At 44.2% G+C, this 16,858-nt stretch overlaps 1 protein-coding gene and 1 long non-coding RNA gene across 4 annotated transcripts in view; one reads left to right on the top strand and one right to left on the bottom strand.

The window, feature by feature from the left end:
* The window catches only part of LOC141046640 (uncharacterized), a 445,193-nt gene that overhangs the window by 29,215 nt on the left and 399,120 nt on the right, over nt 1–16,858 (top strand). The gene's annotated exons all lie outside the window — the stretch shown is intronic.
* Nucleotides 1–16,858, bottom strand: part of LOC141046643 (uncharacterized) — a 108,981-nt gene that overhangs the window by 73,752 nt on the left and 18,371 nt on the right. The gene's annotated exons all lie outside the window — the stretch shown is intronic.

The raw sequence follows: 16,858 nt of genomic DNA, 5'->3' as shown, positions 1-16,858 counted from the left end.
GTCCTGCAGCAGAAACCGGAGGAACGAGAAGCTGTAAATGCTCCGTTCCCAACTAAGACTCGGAGACACAGCAGCAACTTGTGTGAGCCAGAAAGAGGAGACTATGGCTGCCTGCCATACAAGGGGAGTTCTAAAAGAGAGCAAGCAAGATGAACTTCAGTGTAACTCAGTACTGCAAGTGCCTCAGATAAGCTCTAGAAAGGAGACTACACAACCCATCTGCATAGAGAGATTTCTAAGTTGCTTTCAGCTCCTGTTCCATCTGTAATCTGGATCCTGGACTGCACTTACAAAGCAAAGTAAAAGTAAAGGAAACTGCACCCTGTTGTGTCATTGCCTTCTTCCTGCAACCCCTTCAGCACTGCTACAACTCTGTGCCTAACACTACACCCTCTTCCTCAACATCTATTACTACTGCCCTGGGACTACAGCTCTACCTGTGGGGAGCTCTTACATCTTGTTGCCTTAAACCATCTGTCACAGAGGATCTGCCTGCAGCGTCGGCTTAACCCCTTCATTGCCGAGCACCACAGGTGGCGTCACGCATCATCCACCTATAAACTTTATTCAGCCACGTTTCACCCCTTTTGCATGGATGCCCAGGACCACGGACCAGGTCACCGCCACGTGGCACATCCCTCTGAGACACCGGCCCGGTACCGAGTAACCCCACTGCCCTGGCAGGCGATCCAATCACATTCTATGTCATAGGCTTTAACCCAGGATATAATCTGTGACCACAACACACTTCCTCAGCTCTCGGGTGCGTCGTCAGGTTCTGCTTCAGATATATCATGATAAATCATATTTTCACACAGCACTTAATACTTTTACAAGGGTTATTTTTTATAGGCCAAAACTGGTAGGAAATGATGACATGATTATGACCAGCGCAGTGGCGTGGGATCCCGCTGTATTTTTAGAGCAGTCTTGGATTGAATGTCACACTTTTGGAGTCATTTTGATACAGTTTATGGAGTCTCTTAGAAACATCAGCATTGTAAAATCCATCTGTTCAATGTCAGACTGGAATGTTCTGCACAGGAAGCCTCATTTCCTAGTGGAAACTCTTAAGCGTTTTATCGAATATGGAAAGTAGACATGTGCAAGGTGAAACCAGAGCTTGGTTCACAGTCAGACCAGATGGGTCTCACTATCTTGAAAGCAACACCAGGTAGCATGTTAATCACAGAGGCTAAAGCACTAAATAGCGCAAAACAATCCAAAAACTGGAAAAGACACAAACTCCATGCAAGATATAGAAAAAGAAGCACTTGCATAAAATGCAAAATTTTATTAATATCATGTCAAAAATAGTAACAATTTCAATAAAGTGCATATAATGATGGTACAAGATACAGAAAAAGGAAGGACAGACTGAGGGAAACAATTCCAGTGTCCCCTGCCAGCTAAAAATTGTAATGCCCAGGCAGAGAGCTGCTACCATAAAGTGTCAAGGTACACATAATAGTGGTAAATCACCAAAACAAGCATATAGATAAAATGGGGCAGCGCTTACCAATGAAGGGAACAGGCACGGGACACCGGGTATGGAACCAGCATAGACCCCGACGCGCGTTTCGCTTCAAATGTAACTGGGCATTACAATTGTAAGCTGGCAGGGGACACTGGAATTGTTTCCCTCAGTCTGTCCTTCCTTTTCTGTATCTTTTACCATCTTTATATGCACTTTATTGAGATTGTTATTACTTTTTTGACATGATATTAATAAAATTTTGTATTTTATACATGTGCTCCTGGGTCTCACTATCTTGCATCCTGCACCACAGATACAATTTGCTAACAACTTGTAATATGCATTAAAGAGCAAAAACACTGTTTCTTGAATAGTGCAAAATTAAAACTCATAGGCCAACGATTAAAGCCTAAACATTCAGATCAGGAGCGTAACTAGAGTGGTTTAAGTGTTACAGTCACCCCTGAGCTGTAGGGCATGGGGATGCCCCAGATATCTCATGGCCCATATGAAAAGACCAATACTTGTAATAATCAATGATCGTTGAAGAAAACAATGAAGATTTTACATTGGAGCCCATGTGCTTCAAGTTACGCCACTAATTCAGGTACTGCTGTAGTTAACCCAAATATTCCACTCCGTCTATGTGACATAGACCTGCCTCTAATGTGAGGTGTGCAGCAAACAGCTCCTCAAATCTCAGCTTCTTGAACCATTGTGAACATGAGATTGGGAAGGAGCAAAATTATGTGAAATGTGTTTTAGAGTATCAGTAAGGATATGTCTCCACGGTGAGGATTGGCTCAGTATTTGCTCAGGATTTGACACAGGTAAAATCTGCACCAAATCTGCATCAGAGGTCACTGGCAGGTCACCTGCATTTTTTCTGCGCCAGAGGGGGAAAGCCGACGGCTGGGGCCGATGTTTGTAGCCTGGGAAGGGGTTAATACCCATGGAGGTTTCCAGGCTATGAATATCAGCCCACAGTTAGCCTTTCTGGCTATTAAAATAGGGGGCCCCCCAAAAAATGATATGGGGTCCCCCTATAATTTATAGCCAGAAAAGCTACGCAGGCAGCTGCGGGCTGATATTCATAGCCTAGAAAGGGTCCATGGATACTGGACCCCCCTGGCTACAAAGATGCTCCAGTTCCGGCGCTTAGCCTCTCTCCTCCCACTGCCATGTAGCGGTGGGATATGGGGTAATAAGGGGTTAATGTCACCTTTGATTGTAAGGTGACATTAAGCCCGGTTAATAATGGAGAGGTATCAATAAGACACCTATCCATTATTAATCCTATAGTTAAAGGGTTAAAATAAGACACAGTCAGAAAAAAAGTATTTTAATGAAATAAAACACCACACAGATTTCCATATTTTTATTATACGCCCAAATCCAAGCGAAGCCATCGATCTCTTGAAAATAAAAATAACAAACCAACACAAATACTCCCTGTTCCGACGTAGTCCATTTTCACGAGTGTCCCACGACGAGTCCAGCACTGCTACATCTGGATGCATGACATCCGGATACAGCAGAGCTTGTAGATGACCTCCGGACATCTCCGGCGATCATCTACACTGTAGTTCTCAGGGTCAGCTGACCATGAGAACTAGCCTAGTGACCGGAGATCTCTGGCAGTCATCTACACTGTGTACGTGACCAGAGATAACCCCCGGTCACGTGCACGGCAGTTATCGCGATAACACGGCAGTTCTCATGATAAGCTAAGTTATCGCAAGAACTGCAGTGGACGGGGACTTCCGGAGGCGGGACAGGTAATTTTATTTAAATGAGTAGACTTTCGTAGTAAGCTGCGATTACGCAGTTATTACGCATGTGACTAATCATTAGATGCGGTTTCACCGCATCTAATGATTGTCTATGGGAAATTTACGGTGCGGCGACGGAGCGTCGCCACATTGTAAACAGACATGCTGCGGTCTGGAAAGAAGCGCTGCATGTCCGATTACGCGGGTCTGACGCCTGCGTCTTTTAACGCATAGTGGAGACGGGATTTCATGAAATCTCCATCTGGACGCTGCGGGTTTGACACTGCGACTGTACACAACATACCCTAAGAGTGTTTATAAAAGTTACAATAAGGATGGTTTCCTTACACAAAGTTCAAAAGAGGGTTTATTCAAAAAACTTATTATATGCTTTTTATGTTTAAGGTAACTGTACACTCAGCTCAAGTTTAAGGGAAAAATAGGACATAAGATAGTATAGTACTTAAGTAGTGATAGATAGGAACATTAGGGTAAATAGGCAGTGGTGGTCTATTAGTGTTTAAGTGATAGTATAGGTATTGTTATCATAGTGTTAATGTAGGGAAGTAATACAAGCTGTGTGCTGGAATGTAGTTGAAAGATTTCATCATCCCAGCAACAGACTACAGGAACAGATACAGATGTTTGGGAGCAGCCCAGCATGGAGGTAAGGTCAAGCAAGAAGGAAAAATATTTCCAGGTTTTAGGCAGACAGTCAGACAGTGTTAGTATGTGAGGTTCACGTCAAATTCAGGTTCAAGTTGCAGTGGGTTAGATGCATGTGGAGCATGTAGCGTTCTGTCAGCATGATCTTGTACCGAATTTCCTGAGGGCATTACTGTAATGTCCGGGGCTAGACCTGAATAAGGCACTGGAAAGTTTGCCTTATTGCCTTCAATACAAAGTAAGCCGTATGGGGAAACGCGTGAGTGAATTGTAGCAGATCTCAGAATTGCTTTCGGAACGGATGGGAAATCCTTGGAGCTGACAGGATGATCAAGTATAGCAATTGTCCAAGCTGAATGAGACCAGAGGCTTCAAATGCACTGTTTGGATTAAACTGGACACCCAACAACAGAGCCGTGACACAGGCTAATGATCGAAGCAGTTATTCTTATGGGTTCGCCTAATCATTGACTCATATAAAAGGGCCCTCAGCCTTTATGATCACAGATTCGATCACCTGTGTAACCGGCAGATACAGCTCACATTTCAGCACACGTAGTCCTCTTCCTGCTCTCATTGTATTGTTTATACATCTCATATCCTGATGTCAGAACCTGATTGTTATTCAGAGATCAGCTGTGATACATGAGCGCTGCTCATCTCTTTCTGCAGAAACAGGTACATACCTGTCAAGCCATAATGTAGGTGTCCTCAGACAAGATCAGGGGGGCCTGAAGCCCTCTGTACAGCAGAACAAGTTACTTCTCCTGCATCAACCATTGACTGACAAAAAGTGCAGCTTCTCTGTAGTGTGGCTGTATTCTGCATTATACATTAATATGTCATAACGGACACATCATGTGCTGCAGAACTTCAAAATCCATATCCCAGCTACTACAGTACATGATAACACGCACCTCAGCTGCCGCATTACAACATAACATGGTCCTCTCCTTTTGCAGAACATTATAATTTTCATCTCAGCTGCTGCAGAACGTTATCATACACACCTCAGCTGCTGCAGAACATCACAATGCGTATGTCAGCTGCTGCAGAACATCATCATGCACACCTCAGCAGTTGCAGTACTTCCATCATACACCCCAGATGTTGCATTACAACATAGCACACATCTCAGCTGCTGCAGAACATCACAATAAACCTCTCAGTTGCTGCTGACCTCCTTCTTATAAAGTATGATGGGATGGATTTCATGACAGTTAATGGTGGACGTACTCATAGAGGTTCTGCAGCATCCGAGGTATGTTTGATAAGGAAAGTTTCTCATTACAGAGCATTATAAGAATATTAGAAGTTGCCCTAGGTCTGATGCTTTTTATGTTGACAGAACTCTGTGACTGCTAATAATCTTATAATATTTAGTGGGAGTGGAGGGGGGCAGTACGTCATCCATAATACAACAAATGGAATAGCCAACCCTTTCTGTACTGTTACGCACTGCACCCATAAAGCCCATACGTTTTAAACAATAAGTTTTATTATGTAGTGTATATCTTGAATAAGACCCCATAGACATGTATTATGCTTCTTGCCTGTAATTACCAGTGCTTTACTTGGATTGAGGGACCAGAATAGTATCTAATGTGGGAAACACCTGAGGCCAGGGCCTATAGAGCCTGGCAGGAGTGCAGGTATTCTTTACTCAAAATTAGCCCCATTCCTGTTATATATCTTTACCTCTAGCTATATGGAATGTTATTTGATATTTTTAGTGGGCTTCAGCATTCGTTACCAAATGCAAAGATCCACCTGTTGCACAAACATTTTGTACTTCACTTGATCGATATTTCGTTCATGTACTGTATAAATCTAGAAGAAACTGGAAACAATGGTACTATCGATGCCAAACAACCAGACGCTTCCTTATTTGACATACAGGTGCGAAACATAAGCTGAAGTCACATTGGTTTTTAACAGGAAACTAAACTGAATGTATTTGATTTTTTTTTTTAAATACATTAGGCTATTATGTCTGCTTTTTGGATTGAGCATAGACCAGACGCCGCTGACGGTGACCACATTCCTGGCTGATGAGGTAGCTTCGAGACCAGACTTTTTACCAGTGTGAAAATATATATACGCTAGGCTGTATGTAGGCATATGTCCATCTATTCAAGTGGATTCCAAGTTGTGCCTCTCCGGCTGCTGCAAAATCCAACTCCCAGCGTGCCCTGACAGCCTGCAGCACTGTGGATCCAGAGGATGGCAATGCAACCCCTATCATGTAGTAGTCTATTATCTGTGCAATTATCCATCCCCTGTAACATCTCATACATCTGTTCACGTCAACTCATCACCTATGCATAGTGTAGGTGATAAGTGTCTAATCGCTGGGGTTCAATTACAAGAACAGTGGTGGGTCTTTTTGCCGAATTAGCCATCAAACATGCACGCTGCCAATCTATTGAAAGTAAATGGGTTTGACGGAGATCGCAACATGCACTCATAAATATTACAGATGTGTTGGATGAATCCATTTTCCAATGCCTGCAGCCTGTCATTCACTTGTAGTCTACCTCCTTGGTGGAATCTCTTCTAAGGAAGAATACAGTACCTTACATTGCCTATGGGTCTGTAATATTGGTTCATAATGGCTCGTGTGTTGCTGTACAGGATCTATGCACGAGTCCTTATTTATATCATATACAGTATGTTATTGGACTCCAAGGTATCAGCTTTTATTCATTCACTTGGTAAAAGTACATTTTTGGATGAATGAAGTATATCTGAAAACTCCTTAGCCCTTATGCAAAATCTGTTAAAGTGCTCCCCCCACTAACATTTACGTTAGTTTTTTTTTGTTGTAAAGGGGGGCTTTAGGCCTCTAAGACACCAGGGCTTTGATTCCATTGCTATCTTTTTACTCCTGGGTCCTCTTATGGTTGCTGTTACATTGTTTAATATCACTGACTGATTACTGACCGAGGAGCTACAATACTCAAAGAGTTAATAATATCACTGACTTGAGTGGACTATCAAGATAAAAAGTAACCTTTATTTACAATATTAAAATAATATGCTGTATATTAAATTCCACTGTGCTGTGTGCAAGTCTACCCAACAGCTAATCGGACACCAGAAGGCACAGTATTGTCTATTGGATAATACAAAACTCACCATGGGGATTGTTAATATTTTAATCAGTGATTTTAATTAATACTTTCATCAATACCCAGCTAAATATCCAATTCACAGATAGCTGCACTGTCACTAAAATCCTTTATAAGAAACAATTCCCAATATTTGCAATAACCATTCCACATGGGCCTGAGAGATGTGTGATTACTCAAAAACATTCTCTGAAAGGAATTGTTTTATTATCTGACAGCAACAGATTATTATTAGCAGCAATAGTAGCTTCAAAAATCTCTAAATCAAGATTTTGCAACAATTGCCAGTGTTTTTACGATCCTATTATTCTGCTCTAAGAAGTGGCATACTGCCAGTGGCGGAAGGCCACACGGTTGCTATGAGGCACGTGAGCCAGGCACCGGGTCCCCCCCACCTGTCATCGAATTTTCAACTGTATCGTCATCTTGCTGTGACCCCACCAATATCAAAGTGTGCTCACCTGATGTGGTTGTGTGAGATACAGCCACTGTAAAAGCTCAAAATGTCAGTTGCTGCTCAATGTGGTTTGTCAACGCGTTTCAAAGACACCTGACTTCATCAGGACAAACCACACATCAGCACAGTTAACCCACGTTTTTCCTGCTCCATTTTACCTACCATAAACTTGTGTATCAGTGATGACTAATCGATTGTCTTGCTATATAGCGCATAATTGTAGAATAAACTAGACTAGAGCATAATATTCAAGTCACAACTCTGTTGTAGGGTGTCCCAGGACCAGGGGCTCCTTCCCTGTCCCTATCGCTAAGGGCGCCCTGGCTTGCCCTGTTCCCCGGATTACTTCTGATGGTGAAGATGCCGGTGCCAGGTACCTTGTCTTAGCTTCTGAATACGCCCTCAATCTGTACCGTTCCCCCAACCAGGGAAGAGGGGAGTAGTAGTGTACCATAATACACCAACCAGGCAATACAAAGGCAATACAAACAGGCATAAAGAAAAATACCACATATACAAATATACACACAGACAACAGAGCTACGCATCGGGGAGTGGAGGATGGGGTTAAACAAAAGTAGGAGAAAAAAAGGAATTATCACACAACCAAAACCTAGCTACAGTCACAGATAAATCCACCAAATGCCTTCAACAGCAACCACCAACCTCCAGCCATGCAGCATAAGTTATCTCTGACAATGAGTGTTAGTAAGGACGCAGATTATATAGGAGATGGGAGTGGCTAACAGTGAACAGCTGAGAGCCTTAACACAAGAAATTTTCCAGGAGCTCTCAACTGAGCAGATTAATCCCTGCACTGCTAAAAGAAATTTACACTGTTTAATAAGAAGCTGAAGTGTTTCTTATCAGTGCAGGAGTAGGTGAAATCAGACGCTGTGGTCTTCTGGCTCTTTTCTGTCACGGTAAACCCATGACAATTCCATTGTGGATGTATTCTTGTGCATCATTACCCTCAATGCGTTTGTCCCCCTCACTTATTGGTGGGCACATCAGAAAACTGACACTGTATTGCTAGCGACAGAACATTAGGTCCCACTATGTCAGCCGCTTCTCTGCATAGTGTTTCCAACAAAAGTGACCAAGCAAAACCAGTTTGTGTTCTCACATTATTTTTCTTGCAGGTTACATTCTTGAAGACATTAATATAAATATTTGTCTGGTGAGTCATGTTCCGTAATCTTCATTGACCGCTACTCATCTATACTAGTTTCCTATACTTCTATGTACATCAGCCACAGTCATTTTCCAGCCCAGATATGCACAGTTTGTTCCCAGTGTCACACTATATAGTGAACAGTTGCTTTGCCATGTTGACTATACCGCTTCATAGTTCAGATGATGAAAGGGATATAGACTGCCAGAAATTGGATTTCACCTCATCTGAGGTGGTGATGAGTAAATGCTTATGGGCAGCACCTGTGCCAGGAATCATTAGCATTTTCCAGGACCTAAGATCAGACAGCTGACCACAAAAGTGGATGGGCAAGAGAGTTGATGTGGGCCGAGTACCAGAAGGTCTTTGGGGAGATGTGATGTATAGATTTGGAGAGAAGGCTGTTGGCCGCTGTACTGTGTAAATCAGACACCTGCAACCAAAGTATATAAAACTAGGACAATGGCCGAGAATTCTGTTAGCTGTGAATGTATTTACCATCTGTCTGCACAGTTAAAAGAGCAGAGACAGTATTAAATGGATCAAGGTAAGTGGTCTAAAGAATATGCAGACATAACACACAAAGCTATGGCATAGAAACAGTTGTCCCAAACACTCTTTGGACTACCGAGACATGTAAACATAAATGACCCACCCTTTTCAATTTTTAGCAATGAAAACATACAGACCTTGTTGGATGGGAATTAGACACAGCTTTACTTATAAAATCTTAACTTCCATTAAACTATAGCAGAAAAAAAAGACACAGTCCAAAACATTCACTGCTCACAATGTGCAAGTCCATTGTTGAAATTAAACTTCTCCAAAATACCCCACTGTGACTACATTCAAGTGTAAATTGTAAAATAGAGTATAAAACAACAGCAGATTAAAGGGAACCTGTCACCTGTTTTGGTCGCTATAAGATGCGGCCACTGCCTTTCAGGGCTGATATACAGTATTCTATAATGCTGTAAATAAGCCCCCGGTCCGACCTGAAAGATAAGAAAAATAAGTTTCATTATACTCACCCGGAGGGGCGGTCCGGTCCGATGGGTGAGTATAATAAAAACTTATTGTCATGACTGTTAGGTGTCCCAGGACCAGGGGATCCTCCCCTGTCCCTAATGCTAAATGCACCCTAGCTCACCCTGTTCCCCGAGTTACTTCTGATGGTGAAGATGCCAGGGCCACGTACCTTGCCTTAGCTACTGAATCTGCCCTCTCAGTCTGTTCCCTTTCTCAACCCAGGGAAGAGGGGAGTAGTTGTGTACCATCATACACCAACCAGACTGACAAGGTAATACGAACAGGAGTAACGAAAAATACCAAACATACAAATATACACACAAACAACAGAGGTATGCACCGGGGAGTGGATTATGCAGTTAAACCAAATTGGGAGAAGGAAGGGAATTATCACACACTCAAAAGCCTAGCAACAGTCACAGATAAATTCACCAAACGCCTTTCTCCAATAACCACTAACAACAACCTCCAGTCATGCAGAAAAGTACTCTGACAATGAGTGCTAGCCAGGACCCAGTTTATATAGGAGATGGGAGTGGCCAACAGTGTACAGCTGAGAATCTTAGCTCCAGGAGCTCTCAACAGAGCAGTTTAACCCCTGCACTGTCCAAAGAAATTTATACGATTGAATTAAAAGGTGAAGTGGTTCTAATCCATGCAGAAGATGTTGAAATCAGACCCTGCAGTTTTCAGACTCCTCTCTGTCACGGTAAACCCATTACATCTGCCCTCTTTCTTTGCACTATGGTTATGTTCTTAGTCTCATATGTTTGGTTTTAGGAGGTTTGTGAATATAGTTAATTGAATTGGGTGGTGAGATGAATAATGAGACCACCCTGATAACGACTCACAGAAGATACTTTCTTTTCAGTACCAACCCTCCGATTGGGAAAATCAGGAAAAGATAATATTTCTTGACATCGAAATGGAGAACTTTTAATAACTCTTAAGTGCTTGAAGTTTGCTTTGTCTACTATTCCAACTACCTGTCGTTTCCCAGCCTGATGTAGGTACAATGCAATCATGGCCTGAATGGATTAATCTATTAGCTTTCACTCTGCCTTGATGCTGCATTGAGGGGAACCTGGGCCATTGACTGAGGGTGTCAACGGAGCCTCATGTCCTCAGCACAGAGAGATGACCTCCCTACAGCTTGTGTATTTGACCTGGGAAAGAAACATTATGTGTCAGACATCATCCACTTGTGGAGCCACATAAATTTTAAAAATTGTAAGGAAGAACCAGCACCGAAAAAATTATAAGAGTAAAAAACTTATTAGGTCATTTACAAATAATACTCATGAGATACAAAATCAAACAAAAAGAAGAAATGTTGGTGGGGGGAGAGGGGGCAAAACCTTGTGCTTCGGACTTAAGGTTTTGCAACCTCTTATCCCACCCCCCTCCCCCTTATTCTTCCTTTTGCTTGAATTTGTAACTAATGAGTATTATTTTTAAATAACATAATACATTTTTTATTTTTGGAATTTTTCGGTGCTGGCTCTTCCTTACAATTTTTGTGGTTCCACAGTGGGGATGCTATTCCTGTGTTTTTCTCCGTGTATCGACATTTTCATTCCGTATTCCGACATCAACAAAAGTGAGCTGATAACTTGTCTGTTTTTTGCATGTTCATCCAGCTGTGATTGCACAGAAAATTCCAGACGTTAAACTTTCCCCCAGTTTAATGCAGTCTTTTCAATTACTGTCTGTCTTTACTTCTTATAATTGCAGGTGCTGATTCTGTGTTTTTTTTTGAAGCTCCATAATTGCTTGAATCTCCCCGTTTAGTCAGGTAGTTATATAGAACGGTCCGTGTGTTTTCACTTCAAGTTAAGTTTAGTTTCTCTGAAGCATATAAGAACTTATTAGACCTGCGAAAACTTAAGTAATCTAGCTCAATAAGTTATTAAACAGCAACATGCATTCAAAATTAAGAACAGCGCTCACTAAAGCAGCATATAAGATAAGAAAAATAATTTTCAGATAGCCAACTACGGATTTTAGTGTTTTATTCCAGAACCTGATAGTGGAACAAGCAGCCAAAACTCTGGAGGACCCAACACATTTATGAAATGGAAGTGAGGGACTATGGACTTTGGACAACCCTTTTAAAAGGTGTTTTCCAGTTTTGAAAACCCTGTCCCTTGTTACAGATAAAAAAAAACCCAAAACAAAACTGTGCTTTACTCGCTCTCCCAGAGTCCAGCACCGAGTCTCCAATGCTGCTCCTGGTGTCTGTTATTGTCTGCAATGCTGACATCATGTCAATAATGGAGCTCAGCGGCAGTTGATGGCGTAAGCCTCTCAGAGTCGATAAGTACACTGACTGGCTGCAGTGCTGTTGATCTAATGTCAGCACTGCAGACAAAAACAGACACTGGGAGCAACAGTAGTGACTTGGTGCTAGAATCAATAGTGTAAGTAAAGCAGAGTTTGTTTAAAAAAAAACAAACCTACAGCTGTTGAGTGGTGTTTTTACAGACTGGAAGTTATTGTAATGCCATAATACATCCCATAGTGCTAATGTGGCGCCACTGAGGGTTCAGTCGCCACAGAGGTACTGCACCTCCTTCTGAGGTGTAGTATCCCACTCCCCACGTAAGATGGTAATACCTGACCAGACTCCACCACCAGGGCCGGCGTTATGGGCAGGCAGACCAGGCAGCTGCCTAGGGCCCCCGCTCCTCCAGGGGCCCCCAGCCAGCGGCACATCACACAGCCGCTATGGGGCCCCTGTGAGGCAGGGGGGCCGCCTGCCCCCAGTGCCGATTCCCGCCGCTGCTGCACTGAAGGAGGCAGTGATGGAGGAGAGAGCATCAGCTGACGCTTCCTCTCCCATCATTTCCCGCTCTGCCTCTGACACAGCGGGGGCGCGGTGACGTCATCGCTCTCTCACTGTGTACCAGGCAGTGCAGGAGAGGAGACAGGAGCAGCCAGCAGCGCGGGCACGAGGAGAAGGTGAGGAGTGTTTTTTTTTAAATCGGTGTGAGCACTAGACTGTGAGGCACACTGTGGGGGGGACTATATACCATGCTGGGCTGTATCATACCATGCTGGGGGGGGCTATATACCATGCTGGGCCGTATTATACCATTCTGGGGGGGCTATATACCATGCTGGGATGTATTACACCATTCGGGGGGGCTATATACCATGCTGGGCTGTATCATACCGTGCTGGGCTGTATTATACCATGCTGGGCTGTATTATACCATTCTGGGGGGCTATATACCATGCTGGGCTGTATTATACCATGCTGGGCTGTATTATACCATTCTGGGGGGGCTATATACCATGCTTGGCTGTATAATACCGTGCTGTGCTGTATTATACCATTCTGGGGGGGCTATATACCATGCTGGGCTGTACTATACTGTGCTGGGCTGTATTATACCATTCTGGGGGGGCTATATACCATGCTGGGCTGTATAACACCATTCTTGGGGGGCTATATACCATGCTGGGCTGTATTATACCATTCATGGGGGGCTATATACCATGCTGGGCTGTATTATACCATTCTGGGGGGCTGTATACCATGCTGGGCTGTATTATACCATACTGGGCTGTATTATTCCATTCTGGGGGGGCGATATACCATACTGGGCTGTATTATACCATGCTGGGCTGTATTATACCATTCTGGGGGGCTATATATCATGCTGGGCTGTATTATACCATTCTGGGGGCTATATACCATGCTGGGCTGTATTAGACCATGCTGGGCTGTATTATACCTTTCTGGGGGGCTATATACCATGCTGGGCTGCATTATACCATGGTATACAGCCCAGCATGGTATACAGCCTGTATACCATGGTGGGCTGTATTATACCATGGTGGGCTATATACCATGCTGTGCTGTATACCATGGTGGGCTGGGCTATATACCATGTGGTGCTGGGCTATATACTATGCGGCTGTGTTATATACCATGGGGGGTACATTTTACATTATATTTTATAGGGGGAGGCTGTGTTATATAATATGGGGGGCTACATTATATTCTATGGGGAGGTGGGCTGTATTATATTCTATTTGGGGATACATTATATTCTATGGGGGGGCTGTATTATATTTATTATGTTTGATGGGGGCTGCATTATACTATATGAGGAGGGCTACATTGTATTCTATGGAGGGGCTACATTATACTATATAAGGGGCTGCATTATATCCTATGAGGGGGTTGCCATATATTCTATGGAGGGACTGCATTATATTCTATGGGGGGTTACATTATATTCTGCAGAGTGGCTGTATTATGCTCTGTGGTAGCTGCATCATTCTCTAAGGGGTGGCTGCATTATACTATAAGAGGGGGGCTGCATTATATTCTATGGGGGTTACATTATATTGTATGGCGGGGCTGCATTGTACTCTGTGGGGTGACTGCATTATGCACTATTGTGTGGCTGCATTATACTGTATCGAGGACTATGGGGAATACATTATATGAAGAACTATGGGGTGCATTATGCTATGGGAAGTGAATTGTACTACATGGGTGACTATGGAGGTGCATTATACTATATGGAGAACTGAGGAGTGTATTATACTATATGGAGGACTATGGAGAGTGTATTATACTATATGGAGGACTGAGCAGTGTATTTTAATATATGGAGGGCTATAAGGAGTGTATTATACTATATGGAGGACTGAGGAGTGTATTATACGCTCTATCACAACCTTCCGTAACCTCTCCAACCTTATACCCATTCACCCAGCCCCCGCTTCCCCAGTCCCACTAACAGGAGCTCTGTGGAACGCTCGCTCTGTCTGCAACAAGCTTTCCTACATCCATGATCTTTTTGTTACTACCAAACTCTCCTTCCTCGCCATCACCGAAACCTGGCTCACCCCTTCTGACACAGCCTCTCCTGCTGCACTTTCGTATGGCGGCTTCCACCTTTCTCACACCCCCCGCCCCAGCAGCAAACATGGTGGAGGAGTTGGTTTTCTCCTGTCAGATACCTGCTCCTTCACCCCAATCCCACTGCCACCCTCTGTTACCCTCCCTTCCTTTGAGGTGCACTCTGTGCGCATCTACTCCCCCTCCAACCTCCAACTGGCTGTCATCTACCGCCCCCCAGGGCCAGCCACCACCTTCTTTGACCACTTCACCACCTGGTTACTTCATTTCCTTTCCGCGGACATCCCTACTATCATCATGGGCGACTTCAACATCCCCATTGACACTTCCCTCTCAGCTGCCACTAAACTTCTATCTCTCACTTCCTCCTTCGGCCTCACTCAATGGTCTTCTACAGCCACCCACAAAGATGGCCACACACTGGACCTCATCTTCACCCGCCTCTGCTCCCTATCTAACCTCTCTAACTCACCTCTTCCTCTCTCTGACCACAACCTGCTCACATTCTCTTCCCTCTTCACTCCATGTCTACAATCCCCACCCCACAAACTTTCACACCCTCGCAGGAATCTTAAACACCTTGACCTACACTCATTCTCCGAATCCCTCCTCCCTCTTACAGATATAAGTTCCTTACACAATGCGGATGACGCTGCCGCTCTATATAACACCACAATAGCTGTAGCTTTGGAATCCGCTGCCCCACTTACACATACCAAAACTCGCAAAATCAACAGACAGCCCTGGCACACCAGCCTGACCAAAGAGCTGAGGCGAGCTTCCAGGGCTGCTGAGCGCAGATGGAAAAGATCCCACTCCAACAAGCATTTCATCGCATTCAAACAGTCCCTCACTACTTTCAAGACCACACTCGCCACAGCTAAACAAACCTACTTCTCATCTCTCATATCCTCCCTGTCTCACAACCCTAAACAGTTATTCAACACCTTCAATTCTCTCCTCCGCCCCCCAGCACCTCCTCCCTCCCCACTCATCTCAGCTGAAGACTTTGCCTCATTTTTCAAGCAGAAAATTGATAACATCAGGGACAGTTTTGGTCAACAACCCCCAGAGCCCTTCCTCCCGACTTCCCAGCCCTCCACCTTCAAAACCAACTTCTCCACCATTACAGAAGATCGACTCTCCACTCTACTCTCAAGATCACATCTCACCACCTGTGCACTCGACCCGATCCCATCCCACTTCATCCCAAACCTCACCACAGTCTTCATCCCAACCCTAACCCATCTCTTCAACCTATCACTAACAACTGGTGTTTTCCCCTCAAGCTTTAAACATGCCTCCATCACACCTATCCTCAAAAAGCCCTCTCTTGACCCATCCTCTGTATCTAGCTATCGCCCTATATCACTTCTCCCATACGCCTCCAAGCTACTGGAACAACACGTCTACCTTGAACTGTCCTCCCATCTCTCTTCTTGCTCCCTCTTCGACCGCTTACAATCTGGCTTCCGGTCACACCACTCCACTGAAACTGCCCTTACTAAGGTCACCAATGACCTCTTAACTGCCAAGAGCAAGCGACACTACTCTGTCCTCCTCCTCCTGGACCTGTCGGCTGCCTTTGACACAGTGGACCATTCCCTATTATTACAGACCCTCTCATCCCTCGGCATCACAGACTTGGCCCTCTCCTGGATCTCATCATACCTAACAGACCGGACATTCAGCGTCTCCCACTCACACACCACCTCCTCACCTCGCCCCCTATCTGTCGGAGTCCCACAAGGTTCAGTCCTAGGGCCCCTGCTGTTCTCTATTTACACCTTTGGCCTGGGACAGCTCATAGAATCTCATGGCTTTCAGTATCATCTTTATGCTGATGACACACAGATCTACATCTCTGGACCAGATATCACCTCCCTACTAACCAGAATCCCTCAATGTCTGTCCACTATTTCATCCTTCTTCTCCACTAGATATCTGAAACTCAACATGGACAAAACAGAATTCATCATCTTTCCCCCATCTCACGTGACCCCCCCTACGAACCTATCAATTACAGTAAATGACTGCCCACTCTCCCCAGTCCCACAAGCTCGCTGCCTCGGAGTAATCCTTGATGCTGATCTCTCCTTCAAACCACATATCCAAACCCTTTCCACTTCCTGCCGACTTCAACTCAAAAATATTTCACGCATCCGTTCATTCCTCACCCAAGAATCTGCAAAAACCCTAGTCCATGCCCTCATCATCTCTCGCCTTGACTACTGCAACCTCATGCTCTGCGGCCTCCCCTCAAACACTCTCGC

This window comes from Dendrobates tinctorius, unplaced genomic scaffold (genome assembly GCF_039654945.1).
Source record: "Dendrobates tinctorius isolate UK_male_01 unplaced genomic scaffold, ASM3965494v1 ptg000120l, whole genome shotgun sequence".
Classification (NCBI taxonomy): domain Eukaryota; kingdom Metazoa; phylum Chordata; class Amphibia; order Anura; family Dendrobatidae; genus Dendrobates; species Dendrobates tinctorius.
The sequence above is the reverse complement of the archived record's forward strand: the minus strand, read 5'-3'. Positions and strand labels throughout refer to the sequence as shown.